The sequence below is a fragment of the Falco biarmicus genome, chromosome Z, assembly GCF_023638135.1.
Source record: "Falco biarmicus isolate bFalBia1 chromosome Z, bFalBia1.pri, whole genome shotgun sequence".
NCBI classification, from domain to species: domain Eukaryota; kingdom Metazoa; phylum Chordata; class Aves; order Falconiformes; family Falconidae; genus Falco; species Falco biarmicus.
The window spans coordinates 51,709,210-51,714,968 of NC_079311.1; the positions used below are offsets into that span (position 1 = coordinate 51,709,210).

The window sequence follows — 5,759 nt, forward strand, 5'->3', positions numbered from 1 at the left end:
GAATGGCACTTTCTGTAGTATCTGTTTTATTCTAGAATCTCAAATTATTTTATTAACACTAGCAAAAAGATGTCTGAGGTGAGGTTTTTGTAAATATTATGCCTATTTTACTGATAAAAAAAAGCTCTTGGTAAAAACACAGCTTGCTGAAGGCCAATAAATAGCTTTGGACTGGGACTAGAAACTAAATGCCCAAATTATTAAAATGGAGCTCAGGGTTCATGAACTCTTTCTTACCTGTAATGATAAAAGTTGCATTAAGAAGAGCCAAAGCCACCTGAACAGCTGGGAAAGCCCCTTTCTTTTTCTGAGCCGTTCTTCTCATAGTCCCTCCTGAACACCTTCCTTCTTCCTCAGACTTCTCATCCGGAAGAGAGATTTCCAGCAGTGATTAGGTTTGGCAGTGAAGCATTTGAGAATATCCTTCAGAGGTTATTTTAAATGGATTCTGCCAACAGATCTTTCATTGCATTGTTATGCCTACCTCTGTCACCTATCCTATAATAAGTTATCATTATCTCATGAAAGCCACCATTGAACCAACACAGCAAGACCAGCAGTGCTCTCATGGTGATTCTTGAGGCTGCCTGTGTACTGTGAAATGGAGCAGGGTACAAGAGCTACCATGTAAGTGCTGCCTGACTCCAGTGAAGGTCGTGCCACTGGGCAGCTGCATCCACCCACACCATACCTTAGCTAACTAGCCTCCCTGAGAATCGTGTGACGTGCTTAGAACTAACCTGGGGTCTCTCACATGATGCCAAATTGTATTGTAAAGAAGTGCCTCTAGTCCTTCACTTTAGCCACCAGACAACCCTGATTCAGAAGGTATGTGAGAAGTATTTAACTTTATATGGGCTTAGCAGCTTAGGACTCATTGTTGCCTTCTTTTACACTGAGTTTTTTTACTTATGACACTTACTGCAATTGCAGGAGATGGAGAGACACTTGCAGTACTGCCAACATGAAAAAAATATAAATCTGTAGAGTCCCCCGACTTCCCCAGAAAGAATTTGATGAGTGCATCTTGAGGTTTTGAAATTTGTTTTGATGTTTTTGAGGAGTTGAAGTAGACTTGCCATATATTTTCAGCTTCCTTCTGCATTTATAAAGGTCAGAGACTTGCTTTTATAATCTGAAAGCTGAGATTCCTGTGAAGCTGCTTGATTCTGGGAGCTACAGACTTTGAAAGAAGTAAGATTTTATATTACAAATTACAGGAGCTGGTGATCTGCACTTAGGTTTACTCTATTTGGTATTTTTCCATGAAATGTTACTGCTGCATGGCTGGTATATGATAGGTTGTAAACAAAACTTCTTGAGCAGCTGAGAATCAAAAATAAAATAGCTGTCGGTGTGAAATGAAGCAGTTTTACACCCTGTCTGTACATGCACATACAACACTTTCCCCAGAAATTCTGATTCTTCGGGCTTTAAATGCAGTGCTTAAATTAAGTTTACTTGGTCTTTTTTAAACTATTGGGTTTCCCATAGGGAACTGGGATTTGGGTCTTCCTGTTTGAATGTTGGAAGTATGTCTGTTTTCCCCTACTTTCACCCCCCTCTGAACTCCAGACAAGTTTAAATGTGCTTTGCAGGAAAAAATTCCCCTATTCTGGACCCCTTTACTTGTGTGGATTCACTTACTCTACAATCTGAACAATGGTGGTGATGGTAGAGAGATTTATTCTGCTTTCAGCTATAAAATGTACTTGGACTAAGGCAGAAAAACAATTGACGTTCAGTTATTCAAGAATAAGTGTAGAATGCTAACTTTGCAAGCTTTGCTTCCGTCTTAACTGTACAGTGTCTTTTAGAACAGAAATGGAGCTTGCAAGGTGTGTACCTGAAGTTCTGGAGGCCAGATTTTGTTCAGAGAAGTACTTGAAATTTGAGAAGTTCTCCTGAAAGTTATCCAAACCTCTCAATTCCTCAAAATCGCTCTCACAGTATTGCTATCGCAGGCTGCTTGCTAGGTTTTTTGGCATTTTTTCTTCTACTTAAGGTGGAAGTTCAGTCTTTTATCATGTCATTTTCTCACATCTGCCTATGAATCTAGAGAAGGAAAAAAGGAAGCTGAGAAAGCTTACTAGAATTGTAAGAAGTTGGGTCCTTAATATTTATCCACTTAAATATTTTTCCTAACTTCCCTTCCCTCTGTAACATTCTGGCTATGCCTTCATCCTCTGGTGTTTTGCAGATAGATATAATTAAATTAGGTGAAAAACTAGTTGATTTGAGTCAGTTTGATGACTGTGACCAGCTGCTTCTTCACCTTTTTTGTCTCTTCTGTACCATATTCCTTTAAGGAAAACACTGCTCTGAGATGTTATTAAATATGATGAGATGATATGAACCCAGGCCTCTGGGTCCAGGCAGCTGGTCCCACATAGTGATGATGAATATTTTCAGAGTATGGAATTACTTTTCATACCATGAGTAAGAAAAATTGTATAGTAAATAACTGAAGTCAGATAGCAAAATGGTGGGCAACAATTTTTTTTTTTTTAATCTTTTTTTCCCTAGTTCCTACTGTATTGTATGACAGCGGATGTTACATTCATATCAGCATCTATCAAATCCTTTGTCAGCAGAATGCAATACAATAGACTCACATGTGCAGGCTGTGTCAGGTCAGATGGAGATGACTCATTTTTCTTCAAACAAAAAGTGTCTTACTTCTCAGTAAAGGTGCAAGTGGTTTTGGTTGGGTTTTTTTTGTTTTGTTTTGGTTTTTTGGTTTTGTTTTGGTTTTGTTTTTTTTTTTTTTTTTTCTGGGGGTTGGGAAACGAAAAAAGAAAAGATTGAAAGAACCTCTTTTTAACCCTTCTCTCTCTTCACTGTGTACAAATCCTCTGGGATTTCTAATATCCTTAGCTTTACAGTTTACATGTGAGCCAGTTATTCTGCTGGATTCAGTCTCCATTGACCATGAACAGATGGGAGTAAGCGAACTTTCAAGCTATCCATGATTGCCCAAAACCTCAGGTTATATCTTGTCAGCTTGGCTGGGTTTAAAGTGAACTCAAGGCCACCCTAAATGCTGTCAGCTGCTAATGCCTCCCAAGGAGTCATCAGCCTGATTGAGCTGATCTCCCCTTCCTGCAATAGCATCTAGACAGAACCTTTGATGGAAGGTGCTATTACATCTGGCTGCCACAACAGGAGTGGAGCAGGCCCTGGATTTGGGACCCTTCACTTCCTTGTTCTGAAACTTTCTTTTGGTGAGTGCTGCCTAAATAGGTTAATGATCATCCACAGTTACAAGAATGCTGATGTGATAGTTGAACATCCTGAATGTTGTTATTTTAAAGCTTGGGCAAAGTACTGATTTCAACCTCTTTTGGAATGAGTTGAAGAATGTAGATATGATTTTGCTGAGAAATATAGCTGGATATAATTTCAGAACTGTCATCAGAAGAGTTATTTCCCTATTAATTAACAACACAAGTTTCACCATGTTTCTTGCATGTAACACTACTCAGAAGGAGGAGTGACAGAGAGCTGGAAGCATTTCTATGGCAACAGAATTCAGGAAATGGAAGGAAAAATAAAAGAAAAACAGATTCACCTTTGAATCCTGATTTTTCCTTACAGCAGAATGCAATCCATATCTTTCCTCTGCATTAAATATGTGAAACATGATTGCTTTTTATAGACCTCTGAAGCCATAATAAGCATTTATATAAAATTGTGGAAAAGTTCCAGGGTTGTTACTGACACTACATGTATGATGATTTAATACTTTTGTAAGTTGAATTATTTTTGAATTCAACTTTTGTAAGTTGAATTATAATGCGGTTATTTAATCTAATGTTTAGAGTAAGAATTGTGATGTCAGTTATAATGTGGTCATTTAATCTGATATTTAGAATAAGAATTGTGATATTTGGTGTTTTCTTCAGGCTTGAACTATAACAACATAAAAGTCTTTTCCCTTTTATCTGTTAGAAGAATAGTTTGTTCTCCCAGTTAATGCAAAAACCTTGCAATTAAAAATTAAAGAATTAAAAAAAAAGCAAATAAGCTTCCTGAATAAACCTGTCTCAATAATGTCTGTTGGTTTTTTTTAGAAATCACACAACCGAAAATTTCCAAAGGATACTGCACAAGGCAATGCAAGGCAAGACACAGGTGAGGTGCTAAACTGCTTCTGGTGCTCTGCAGATTTACATTACTGTATGGTCAATCCTGATTGCGTCCATGTTCAGGCATGATCCCATCCAGGGCTTGCTGTGGGTGGGATGGCTGTGTTTATGCATATCCCGTGCCTGATAATCCCTAACATGTATTTTCCTAGCATATTTTAATATGCCCACAATCTTATTTATTCTTTGTTGTGACAGGTGAGGATGTTATGGACCTAAGGTGCTCTCAGTCTTCCTGATGAAGTTTTCATACAGCCTCTTGATTAAACTCTAAAACAGAAAAGCTCCATCCAAAGCCAAAGGTTGTTTCAATCAATTTAATGAACAGGTAACCACTGAAACCACTGGGAGTCACATGTAGATCCATCTGGAAAATACTACCATTATTGCCTTGTGCTCTCATGCTTGTACTCATATCTTGTTTCCAGGGTGCACTCTGCATTTATGGTTTCAGCATATATTCCCTTCACTTCAGGACAGAGGCCAGACTCACTAAAATAGATGTGCAAGTTTGGAGGTAAAGATACATATTTGACTGTCCATTCTGGCATATCACTGAGACTGTTGAACTGTTTTTAAAACTCTATTAACCATTTTAAGCAAATGTCCTAACCTGAACTCCTGTGGATGTTTACTTTACCTGATGGTGTATTTTGACTTAGAGACAGCTTAAGAAAGTACTGCTTGTAATTCAAGGAAAATTCCAGTTTTATTGCTGCAGTCTAGATTCTGCCTTCCACTTGTCCCATATGCTTGCCATGCCTCTTTTTGTTATGTCATGATCCAGCTTTCTGTTCACTGTATTAGTCTTGAACAATTTTTTAACTTTCAGTGTTAGTGAAGCTACTTGTGGAGAAGAGTGATATCCATCATGTCAAAGAGGAGCAGAATCTGGGCTTTTGACTGAAAATTCCTCTGTGCTTTTATTTTGCTACAGTGAACCTTATGAATCCTATGCAGCTGACTAAATTAAACTATCCAGAATAAGTGATACCAAGGTCAGTTTTCAGCAAGATGGTTTCTAGAAGCTATGTGTTTAGAAATGCTAATTCTATTTCTATGCATAATTTCAGAAAATATTTCAGAAGTGAGATTTTTTACAAAACGGATGCAACCTTTTCCTTGGAAATGTATGTCAGTGGCTGAGATAGTTACCCAAAACAGAAGAAAAGATTTTCTTTAGTGTGCTGTAAAATAAACTGATTTCTTCTGAGGGACACAGATGGTGTATCTACTGAGACACAGCATGTCATACTGCCTCTCCTGTAATTTTGTTCTTGTGGTCTGGTCATGGGAAGTAAACCATTGTATAATTCCCACCTTGTTCTTCACTTCTTATTCTGTGAGAAACTTGCACATGCAAGTAATCTGTTTCTCAAAGACACTGTGTTTTAGATACTGAAGTGTGTGTGTCAGGGCTAATGTCTCACTTTAACTCCCAAACTTGAGAACGAAGGCCTGGGACTTCAGCTGTTTAAGAATAACCATGAATTAATTTGATGTGCCTAGTTTAGAAACTTGTCCAAATCCACTGATTACACTGATGCTGGGGCAGGAGGTACAGCTATAAGTCCCATATGCACGTACTTGAGATTGCTGCTTGTAGCAGAT

General features: G+C 38.0%; 1 long non-coding RNA gene across 1 annotated transcript; it reads left to right on the top strand.

Moving 5' to 3' along the window:
* The first annotated feature begins 1,151 nt into the window (after positions 1 to 1,151).
* On the top strand, positions 1,152 to 4,469 carry LOC130142306 (uncharacterized). The gene is made up of 3 exons (XR_008819352.1): positions 1,152 to 1,194; positions 4,074 to 4,134; positions 4,347 to 4,469. It is a non-coding gene; the product is annotated as an uncharacterized LOC130142306 (long non-coding RNA).
* Positions 4,470 to 5,759: the final 1,290 nt, after the last annotated feature.